At 39.9% G+C, this 12,110-nt stretch overlaps 1 long non-coding RNA gene across 1 annotated transcript; it reads right to left on the reverse strand.

Annotated features, from left to right (window-relative positions):
- Nucleotides 1–1,644, reverse strand: LOC118557047. Its single transcript, XR_004927547.1, has 4 exons — nt 1,575–1,644; nt 742–845; nt 474–652; nt 1–386 (listed from the first exon to the last, which is right to left on the reverse strand). It is a non-coding gene; the product is annotated as an uncharacterized LOC118557047 (long non-coding RNA).
- Nucleotides 1,645–12,110: the final 10,466 nt, after the last annotated feature.

Genomic DNA, 12,110 nt, shown 5'->3' on the forward strand with positions numbered 1-12,110 from the left:
CATCATCTGCTGACCTGTTTGCCCAGTAAGTAAACTACAGGGGGTCCAGCAGGGGGCCTGTGACATTCAGATGCTTCAACACCAGTCGCTCAAAGGATGTCATGACCACACACATCAGGGCAACAGGCCTGTAGTTATTTAACTCCATGATGGTGCATTTCTTTAAGACAGGATGTTGGTGGACCATTTGAAGCATAAAGGAAATTCACACAGGTCTAATGACTTGTTCAAGATCCAAGTGAAGATCAGGGCCAATTGGTCAGTGCAAGCTCTTAGGCATATAAGTAAAAACAAGAAATGGAAATAAACTTTACATGTGTTGTCCCATGAATGTAGTCAACAAAGGAGGTCACCTTAGCATCCTTGGCCAAAAAGATCCATTAGGTCTAAAATGAACCAAAACAGGAGTTAAACTAAAATAAGGTTTACATATACAGCAATCCAGAATTTAAATGGAAAAGAATGTTACTAACCCCAGTTGCCTTTTAAAGCGGTAAAGCTTGTGGTTCCCATCTACTGCAACAGCCAACATGGAGGGTGTGCATGTGGGGCACTGAAATTGATGCACCTGAGACAACCTCTCAACCTCAAATTTTGCATAAGACCATTCCAAGAATGATTTCTGCATGGTGTCTCCACATATCTTGCCACTCTGATAAAAAATGAAAAAACAGACCATGAAACCACAGAAATGGCAAACTAAGTCAATGTAATACACAATTGCTTCGATGATGTACTCACCTGACCAAAGAGCGTAGTGTGCCATTCAAGCATGCCCACAAAAGCTTGCAGTGACATTCCTGGTCCAGTAATATTCAAATCTTCATCCGTGATGAACAAATCCACTGCATATAAAGTTTCAAAATGGACTCTGGCTAGCCAATAGCCACTCTCAACCAAATCACTAATTCCGACATCCCTAGTCTTTCCACACGAGCAGGTGACAGTTAGAAGAGACATATTGTATAGTCCTTTAAATTAAAACGTTGGATCTGTGTGTTGTTGTTGTAGTAGTAGAAGTAATAGTGGTAATAATAAAATAATAATAATAACCTGTTATGGAGCACCATGGAGTCATGTGTGGCAACATCACATGCTGCACCAATGAATTGGTCTTGGCAAACATTCCTGACACATCACAACTGCAACCTTGGCTCTACAGTGGTGGTAAGTCGCCTCTTTAGGCCTCTCAGATAACAGTATCTGGTTGACCATAAAATGTCTTAAAACAGTCCATTTTTTCAATGTGGAAGCTTTCTTATTCTTCCAATGCGAAGGCCCTGGGGTTTCAGCAGGCCCTAAAAGGTCTTTTACTTCTCAGATGAGGGAGCCTTGAAAACAAGGGCAGGGTTTTAGGGGGGTTAAACATAGGTAAAACTAGCCGATATAAAAAACAATGAACACTGGCTACTAATCTACTTTTTGTCTTTCTTGAATGGTCCCAGTAACACTCTGCTCATGAGAAGATGGAGCACATGATGGGTCCATGCTTTCACAGGTCTCAGTTGGCCCATTTGAATTTGTTTGAAAGGAACAATACAGTATAAAAATGGGTGGGCAACTCCAGTGCTCACCAGTGGCCTTGGGGGGCTCCGTGTATGGCTCTGGCTCCTTGTCTCAGTCCTGGTTCATGGCAACTCTTGGTGCTGGTTCTATCTGGAGATCAACGGGTCTGTATGATTCGGGCAGACTGGCTGACTGGAGTTGTCTTAGGAGTAGTCATTTTTTCTTGGGGCGGGTGGGGGGGGGGGGGTTCTTAGCAGTCTGGTCCCTTCTGTGGGGTCGGGGTGGTCTGGGGGGAGTTGGGGTGTTGGTTTCAGTTTGCAGTTGATTTTTGGGCCTCACCAGTTGTCTCTAGCCTTGAACCCTGCAGATATTTTGGAGAATGTTGGAGTCACCGGGGGAGCTGACTTCCTGGGAGGGCATTTTTTGATGCAGTACATTCCTCGCCAAACACCTCCCTCTGCTTGCACTTGAGAACAATTCAATTAATTTTTTTTTATATAGCACCAATTCATGAAACATGTCATCTCAAGGCACTTTCCAAAATGAAATTCAATCAGATTATACAGATTGGATCAGATTATAGAGATTGGTCAAAAAAAATTCCTAAGGAAACCCAGTAGATTGCATCAACTGATTGCAAGTCTTGACAAGCAGCATTCACTCCTCCTCAAGGAGCATAGAGCCACAGGGACAGTCGTCTGCATTGTTCATAGCTTTGCAGCAACCCCTCATACTGAGCAAGCATGAAGTGACAGTGGAAAGGAAAACTCCCCTTTAATAGGAAGGAAAAACCTCCAGTAGAACCAGGCTTAGTGTGAATGGTCATCTGCCTTGACCGACTGGGGGTTACAGAAGACAGAGCAGAGACACAATAAGAGAGACAAAAAAAAAGCACAGAAGCACACATTGATCCAGAAACTTTTCTACGTTATATGGTAATAGTGGGTGATCTGTCTTCCCTGGATGATGTCACAGCTAACAGATCGCAGACCAGGTGTACCTACTATGAAGAAAAAAATGGTTAAAAGCTGAAATGACAACAAGCAATGCAACTTGGAGAACAGTAGGATAACTCAGCAAAGTGAGAAAAATAGACCCTGATGTCCTCCAGCAGCCTAAGCCTATAGCAGCATAAGTATAGAGATATCTCAGGGTAACATGAGCCACTCTAACTATAAGCTTTGTCAAAAAGGAAAGTTTTAAGATTAGTCTTAAAAGTAGACAGGGTGTCTGCCTCACGGACCAAAACTGGGAGTTGGTTCCACAGGAGAGGAGCCTGATAGCTAAAGATCTGCCTCCCATTCTACTTTTATAGACTCTAGGAACCACCAGCAGACCTGCAGTCTGAGAGTGAAGTGCTCTGTTAGGAACATACGGGGTAATCAGATTTCTGATATATGATAGAGCTTGATTATTAAGGGCTTTATATGTGAGAAGGAGAATTTTAAATTCTATTCTTGATTTAACAGGAAGCCAATGAAGGGAAACTGTACTCTGGCCTTCATACTTTGGACCTTGTGCTGACATATGGCATTGATTGTGAAGAATTAACAGTATTTCCTCACAATCGTGTCCTATCTGACCATTCTTAATAACCTTTGAGTTCAATTTAACTGAGTTCTCCACCCCAAAAAGAAGGTTTCATTATAGTAGATCTTTATGAGATAATGCTGTATCAAACTTTAAAGAGTCTGTCCACCTTTTAATACCCTCAGAAGGCAGCAATTTTGTTTCTTCCCATTCACAAATAGTCGCTTATGGTGACGGTGTCACTTCCTCATTGAGTTTTGAGCAAAACCAATTGAATCCAGGATAGTTTTTAAGGCTATGCTAAGGTTATCACATTCAGTGTCAACATGAATGTTAAAAATCCCCCACTATAATAACGTTGTAAATTTGTAATAGAATGTGCAGTGTTCCTAATGATCTTACATATATAGTAATAAATGCTACACGATTTTTTTGTTTTCTTATGCTTTTGAAAAAAATAAAGCTTTTAGTCTGAACAGAACTTTATTCCAGGTTCCAGTGAGACCCTCCTGATATCATTTGATTTAAACAGTCAATTGTAAAGTACCTTGAGATGACATTTGTTGTGAATCAGCACTATATAAATAAAGCTGAATTGAATTGAATCAAAGCTGGAAGAGTAAAAAAAAAATTAACTGAAATAAACAATATTGGCTTTAAAATCCAGTGAAAGAAGAAAAAAGTAAAAACAAATATGGTAAAACAATTTTTTTACTAAGTTGCTTTGCTATTTGCTGTGACATAACATGGCAAGGTTTTTATTGATTTATTTTAACTGTAAAGTTGACATGTTTTCTTACCACAACTCATGACAGCATGCTAACCCTAACCCTACAAAGAGGTATAAACGCAATATAACAAAATCATGTCGCCCCCCCCCCCCCCCCCTCAGGGTAATGCTTTAGTGAGCCTAGGAGGGTGCTGGGCCATCATTCAGACAGGAGCAGATGAAACACATATTACGACAAGCCTCACTATAAGCATCGACTGGTGCAAGTGTGTTGTAACCATGATTGGGTCCTGATTGCTTTCTCTCTCACAACAATGGAAATGACAGCTAGAAGCAGCAGTACAACTTACAGAGAAATCAAGAATGTTGCTTTCAGATGAAATCCTTCTTGTAGAGAATGTTATTTTACAAGAATTTAAAGCCAAACATGAAATAGCTCAGGTCATTATCTTGTGGATAAGCTGGATTTGCTTTGCCAATTTAGCAGTCTTTGGTGTAACAACACAGAAATTAATCCTGTTTTTTGCTATTATAAAAACATGAATCTTAAATGCTGCATTTTTAAAAATCCTCCCTCCTCTATGCAACCCTTTACTGAAGGTTGCTTTCCTTATATCATGTTGCTTTTCTGCTGTCTTGATGTGTAACTCCACAGGCTACTGAATTACACAATTCACTGGTTGTTTTCCAACACTCATTCAGATTTTGTTCAGGCTCCACAGACAAATCCACAGGCATCTGTTTATACAGATTACATGAAGATTTATTTTCACATCTAAGTACATTTCCTAAAAATATATTTTAGTAATCAGATTTCAAGACCAACCAAGAGCGGCGCAAGACTGTATCTTTGTAGATACAAAGCCTTGCAAATTTATACTCCTTAATCACTGTTTGTCATATTGCAGCCAGAAACTTAATGGTATTTTAGCATGAATTCATGTGCTGCCCTAACAAATATAAAAATTTGTCAAAATTGAGAATTGAAAGACAAAGCACAAACAGGCAAATAAAAATTTAACGAGTGAAATATTTAAAAAATGCAGACCACTTTAGAATCAGAATAAACTTTATTTGCAAATGTTTTAGGTACAAACAAGGAATTTGACTTATTCCAACGCTCACATCATATAACAAAACAAGCAGACAAATACAACAAGCTGGATAGCAAACTACAGTCTATAACAGAACATTTTCCACAGCAGAATAAGCTTTATTTGGACATAATGGTGTACACAATCAATAAAGCTGACTTTTATGTCTTCCGAAGAGGAGGCTGAGTCCAAGCACTCAGAGAAATACAAATCTATTACAATAGCAGTGATCGCCGAGGTATTGCTTCTTGCCGAGCTCCTTGGCAAGAAGCATCATGGTCTCACTGAAAAACGTCCTATTTTTTACCTGGCCTGTTCATTTACATCGGCTTTCAGCGTGTACATGTGACTATGAAGTCTCGCCCAGCAAAATAATTAACATGAACACCCCCCTCCAAACATCAGAAGATTGGTTTAGCATTGCTTGGATATATTTAAATAGGAAAAGTTGACATTTTCTTTAAGAACCCAGATAGAAAAAATTCAGAATATTTGTGGAAAATGGATCAGGTTTGTATCGCCCTTTCAAAGTGATTTTGTATAATTTTTGGATCCTAACTATTTTGAGGCACTGTATTGACCTTCTGAAATTGGAAAATAAGATGACTAGATATTTGTTTTATTGCTGAATATGTAAAAGTGCAGCTCCCAGTTAAAGCCACCATGTTGTGTTTTTTTTAATGCATTTTAAAAAAAATTAAAATCAAGAAATGGACTAATTTTGTGTGTCAAAACAGATTGTAATGTTTTCATCCTTTTCAATAAAAAGTGAATGGAAAAAAACACAACATTAACTAACCACATGAACAAATTAAAAACCCTAACCCAAACACAACAACATATTAAGAATTACAACAACATATTCAAGACCACAACATCTTGAACTTGAAACAAATACAAATTAAAAACACACAACAAAGTACTGAAATACACAATAACTTTAACAGGAGTTTCCCCCTGTCACAGCGTGACAGGGGGAAACTCCTCACTGATGATGTGGCTGGCAGCGACCCTGTTGTGGCTGTGGAATTACCATGTCGCCAAAAGTGTCAGCGGGGCTGAAGCAGCTTCAGGAACGCTGACAATTTCATCCAGACCTCTGGACACAAAGGCAAAAGTGACGAGGTAGGCGCACGTGCCTCAGGCCAGTATGCTGAGACTGGGACAGCACGTTGGACAGAGCAGGGAGGACAGGGGCTTGCATCTGGAGATGGCTGAGTGGCAGAAGAAGCCTGCTTACGGTTTTGTTGGAGTTGGGTCGTGGGAGAGGTAGGGAGCTGCATCAAAGCGGGGCAAAACTGAACGCTTGTGTGGCGAGGTGATTCTGGGCTTGGTGAGTTCTAAGCTGGAGTCCCTGAATATTTGTTCCATTTCTTCCAGCAGTAGTGGAGAAAGTAGGATCCATGAGCAGAGCTCGACAGCTTTAATTCTTCTGCCTGCTTGGCCCTTTTCACGGTCAGGTTCTACTGTCAGGTTTTCTGTTTTGATTTGTGGACCAAAGTGCAGGTAATAACTCGGAAGTCACATGTTGTAGTGAAAGGTGATTTATTAGAAAATGAAAACAAAGTTTTACAGGTTGGCAGGAACAATAACATGACAAGCTGGTGACCAGAACCGGGGTGGCATAGCAGAGGACCTGACAATAGGTGTGCCTGAATGGGCTGACTAAATAGATACAGCAGATGCGTTTGTTGTTATTCTTACCTTTCTCCTGCAGGGTGCGACAGGTAGATGCCATCCACAGGTGTTTTTTTTATCATTACCAATCACGGGGAGCATTACAGCAACTGAGGACGATAGGAAGGCGTCAGAGCATGAATCGCTCAGGTGAGGCTTTTAAATTCTGACAAGACAGAAGTAGTGATCTTTGGACCAGAACTTTTTTAAAAATAAGGTGCTTAATGAATCACTTGATCTGGATGCCATTAAATTGCCATCTGGTAATAAAGTAAAAAAAATGTGGTGTTATTTTTGACTAGGACATGTTAAAATCCTATAATAAACACATTTCTAGGGTTTTGTTTTTTCACCTCTGGAATATTGCTGACATTAAAAATGTTCTGTCCAGGAGTGACAATGAAAACCTAGTCCATGCATTTGTTACTTCATAGCTGGACTATTGTAACTGTTTACTATCAGGACAGGAAGTCCACAAAAGACAATTCAAAGCCTTCAGCTTATCCATAATCCAGAATTCTGATGACAATTAAATAGAGAGATCACATTTATCCTATTTTAGCTTCGGTTCATTGGCTTCCTGTAAAATCAAGAATAGAATTTAAAATTATCCTTCTCAGATATGAAGCCCTTAATAATCAAGCTCCATCATATATCAGAGCTCTGATTACCCCGTATGTTCCTAACATGTCATGATTTGGGTTTTGTCTTGGTTCAGGTTATCCGTTTTATTAGTTAAGTTTCTGCTTTTGGGTTCTTTCTTGTTTTGGCTTTGTTTTAGACGTGTTGTTCTGTTTAGATTAACTGTTATTTACCTGTCACTTTATCAGCTCGGTTTGTTCTCCCCTCCGCAATCAGTCAGCTCCCTTGCCCTGATTAGTTCCACCTGCTCACTTGTAATTAGTCTTCACTCCTGTTCACCTACTCACTCCCCTATATAGTCCTGCCACAAACCTCTGCAATCTGCCCGATCAATTCAAACTACTTGGTGAGTCTTATCCAGCGTTGTATTACTGATAGCCCTGTTGATACCAACCCGATTGCCTTTTTGACTCTGAGCCAGCCTGATCCCTCAACCTGATTTTCTTGCCCGGTATGATTGCTTACCTGTTTTTCTGACCTGGACCTGCCTTGTGATATTCTGAGTTTGTCTTTTCCTTGTCTGTACTTCTGCCTATTTTGGACTGCCTTTTGTGTACCGGATTTTGGACTGCCCTTCTGATCATTGAGTCTGTCTGTCCCTGTTTTATTATTAAATCCCATTTTTTGCTTAAAACCTCTCTTGTCTGGCTGAATACTGGGTCCATCTGTCTCTGGTTCATGACATAACATAACTTTTTGTGTGTCTGCTCTGTTATCTCAAACCCCTAGTTGGTTGATGCAGATGGCTGTTCACACTGAGCCTGGTTTTGCTGAAGGATTTTTCTTTCCTTTTAAAAGGGAGTTTTCCTCTCCACTGTCGCTACATGCATGCTCGATATTAGGGATTGCTGCAAAGCCAACAACAATGAAGACGACTGTCCACTGTGGCCCTGCACTCTTTCAGGAGGAGTGCTGCTTGTCAAGAATCAATGAAATCTGCTGGGTTTCCTTACATAGAAAACCTTTTACCCATTCGGTCTGTATGATTTGATTCAATTGACTTTGTAAAGTGTCTTGAGATTAAATGTGTGGTGATGTTATACCAGAAGCTGTTTGAATATGATGATTATTATTATTATTAATTATAATTTAGTATTATAATTTTAATAATAGGTCATTCAAACTCAAATAGTAGCTATAACAAAATATGGCTCAAATGGTGGTGAGACCAGGGCTATAAGCTTGCAATGATTTATAACACTAATGCATTTATTAATTAGCTGTTATGGACTCATAACAGCTAATTAACAATTACTATTCCACAGGTTGTCTTTTGTTAAACCAAAAGCAGTTGCCTGTTCCAGTAATTCTCTGATTTAACAACCTTGGAAGCTCTACTCACTACTAAAATGAACATGCAAAAATATATGAAAATAAACAACTCAAAAATGGATTAAAATGAGAGGTAGCAAATCTTAGTTCAACTCCCAGTTGTTAAACATCACATTCAAGACATCGGCATTTGACTTAGCAGCATTGAAAGGCAGAATTAGCTCTGCTGTGGACGCTTCAGATGCTTTTCAGCAAGCTAGCTACAGCTTAACCACACTATACCTTCCCAAGATGGTGACTATGACGACACGTGACCTACAACCTTGCGTGATACGAAAAGGGGGAGGTCTTAGTGACGTAATCAATGCTTACGCTAATGTGGGGTGGTACCTTGATTAAGAGGGCGGCCTGAATGAGAAATTCAAGGGGAGACCGCAAACTGAGGTTTAACAAAGAGATTTAACTCGCTGATAAGAGGACAGGAAAAGAGGAACGGAAAAAAAGATTGAAAAATCGACCCGCAGCGGAGTCACTTATAAGAACCACAAATCAACACAGCCAAAATCACTTACAAAATGCATGCACATACAACAGAAAATATCCAGCAGTTATACAAACTCTGTCTTGGAGTAATTAAGCATTAAAACGAAATCCTAATAGGTTCTCTGCCCAGCCACTGTTAAATCACCTTAAGGGTTAAAAGAGAAATAGAAAAAGGGGACGTTTACTCTGACGTTGCCTCGGCGGGTGCCCTGGGGTGCTTCGAGTCCGCAAACCTGGTTCAACGTCGGCGGGCCGGTGCGTCAGACAGCGGGCAACGGAGGAGAAGTCCCTTCGGCTCTCTCTGGGCTTTCAGATGCTTTGTTTGGCCAAAACGAAAGCATGGTCCCTTTTACGATCACTGGGAGATTACGGCTCTCAGTCTTCGATCGAAGTGAGTTCAGAAAGTACTTTTTAAAGTCGACCTCCTGCATCAGCAGTACCGGGATGAAGTTGCTTCGGAAATCCTCGGTCCAGCGAGAAAATCAAGCATGGCACGTGGGGAAAATCCCAAACTGGATGAACAGCTGTGGGTGTCTTCCCAGTCTGGTGGGTGCCAAGTAAGAAGGATGAGCGCAGCGCATCCATCGCTTATAAAACCCTCGCTTCGTTGTTAGGGTCGGCGGCCATTTTGGGGTGTGTTGCATGATGGGAGTTGGTGGCCATTTTGACCACGTCCACGTCCCGAACTGGCGTTACAGTGAAAAGGCACTTTTTAAATTGAATTTGATTAAAAATTAATTGAACTGAATTTAAATTCCAATAACTTGAAACAAGTAGTTATTTTAACTTGATAATGTGAGTGAAATTAATCCAGAAATGTGTGCTGGTTAAATTAGGTGAGAACAGTTATTCTTGGAATTAGAATGTGAAATTATTAGTTATTTTAGCTTTCGCTGTTAAATTAAAACAACTTGCAATTTAAGATCAATGACATATCAGAATATTTTTTAAAACTTGTCCCTTACTGTTAAATTAACATGATTAACTTATTTTTTTTTTAAGTTTAAACAAAGACAACTTTGTTTGTGTATCCATGTGCATCTGTGTGTATGTTAAGTTGCCCTGTGATAGACTCGCAACCTATTCAGGGTGTGCCCCCCTCTAGCCCAGTGACTGCTGGAGACAGCTGCCCCCCCACCCCTGCCTTTTTTTCCCCCTTTTGAATCCATGCTGTCAGTCTGACAGTAAGGGTCAAATGCACTGACTCACCGAGCACTGCTAATTTGCTCTGGGAGAATCTGTTAAATTACTCCAAATGTGGGAGACTAAGGTTATACATAACATCAGTTTCAAACTCCTCAAGGTTATCCACTACTTGGCCTTACAGCATCTAGCTTTTAACAAAAGATGCTTTGCAAAACTGGCAGTCACTGACTAGGCAAAGCATGTGATATATGCATGAGGTCATTCATTATGGCTACCAGCCTGAACTGTGCTTCCAGGGTCTCAGAATAGAAAAGATGGTTGTTTGCTGAGTCCAAAAGACATTTTAAAAACAGAATCAATTTACATATAATTTACATAAAACACAAGCCAAGAATTATCTCAGTAATGTGTAGAAGCTGGCTGTGGTTCTTAGTTTTAGTGTTTTTCTTTCTTGGCCAGTGACAGTTAAAAAAAATAATCAGTTGTTGGCTGACATTCAAAGCTAGCTATTTTAATCTTATTTAGCTGATATTCCTTTTTTCCTGTGTTTTTCGATTTATCTGTCAGTAGAATCGCTAATCTCTCCTTAATTTTTACTTTGACGGTAGATGCAGTCAACTTAGCTGTACCTTTTGAAATATATTCTGTCACAATCCTTAAAATTTCCCTAGTTTTATCACATTACAACCACAAACAAATGTATTTTCTTGTTAGGAACAGCGAAGTAGCTAAACAACAGGGTAATACTGGAAGAAAACCAGTTAGAAGCAACAACTTTAAAGTACTGATGAAACAATATTGACCTTTTCTGACATGTTTTGAATAACGAAATGTTATTCCCAAGTTATTGAATATTTACAAGTGTGCATGCATATCATTGTTTTACTAACATACACACACAAAAAAATGAAAAAAAGAACATGGCCATTTGGACAAATTTGAGTGGACTGGAGCATTGCTTAGCGACTGAGGAAGGAGGTGGAATTGACCTCAGCCCAAGATCAACTTCTAGTTCATTGACCCCAAGAACATTAGCTTTGTTGCAGACAGCTGTTAAAGTTGTTGGAGTTTTATCTGTATCTGCCATCTAAATAACTGTCCCACATTCAGGTGCAATATGACTGTACAAGAATAATTAAAAATGCCATTTTATTAATCCATCCATTTTCTGACCCCCTTAATCCCTCATGGGGTCACGGGGTTGCTGGTGCCTATCTCCAGCGTTCACTGGGCGAGAGGCGGGGTACAACACAGACACACAGGGCAAACAACCATAAACACTCACAATGTCTGTTTCCTCCAAAAAGATGGAATAGATGCTGCTTTTTACACTGTAAATCATGAAAAAGTTTTAAACAAAACCTTTGTGAGCTATCACAGTGAGAGTGCCCCCCCCCCCTCCCCAAACAAAAGGTTTAAGATTTAATATAAAAGGTTTTGCACACCATAGTAAGAAATCAACAGTCTTGGATTACATAAAAAAACTTACCCTTTATTTTCAGATTTCAAAAGTAAAACATGCAGCAAGATAAGGTGCCAGACATAGACAAGCAGCTTGAGGATTTACTAAAGAACAGCAGCGAGAAACACGTCTTCAGACTGAAGGCATGTTTTGATTTTCCTCATTGTACAACCTCCCCTCAACACATCTCCCAAGGGCCTCCCATGTCTGCTCTTTTCTGTCAGTCCGTTGATATTTTCCTGTTCAGCAGCATGTCACTGTGTCTGTGTGTTTACAGCACCCTATCCAGTTATTGGAGCACCCGGCAAAGGTGTGTCAGAAGCCTAGAAATTCATCTTTTACCACAGTAGCATCATTTCACATTCAAAGGAGTCAGGGAATGGCTACAAGAAAATAACTACCTCAGTACCTTGCAAAGGTATTCATAACGCCTGAACTTTTTACATTTGTAACAACCACAACTTTCAACAATTGTTATTTGGGATTCATGTGTTAAACTAATTCACCT

This window comes from Fundulus heteroclitus, chromosome 22 (genome assembly GCF_011125445.2).
Source record: "Fundulus heteroclitus isolate FHET01 chromosome 22, MU-UCD_Fhet_4.1, whole genome shotgun sequence".
Taxonomy (NCBI): domain Eukaryota; kingdom Metazoa; phylum Chordata; class Actinopteri; order Cyprinodontiformes; family Fundulidae; genus Fundulus; species Fundulus heteroclitus.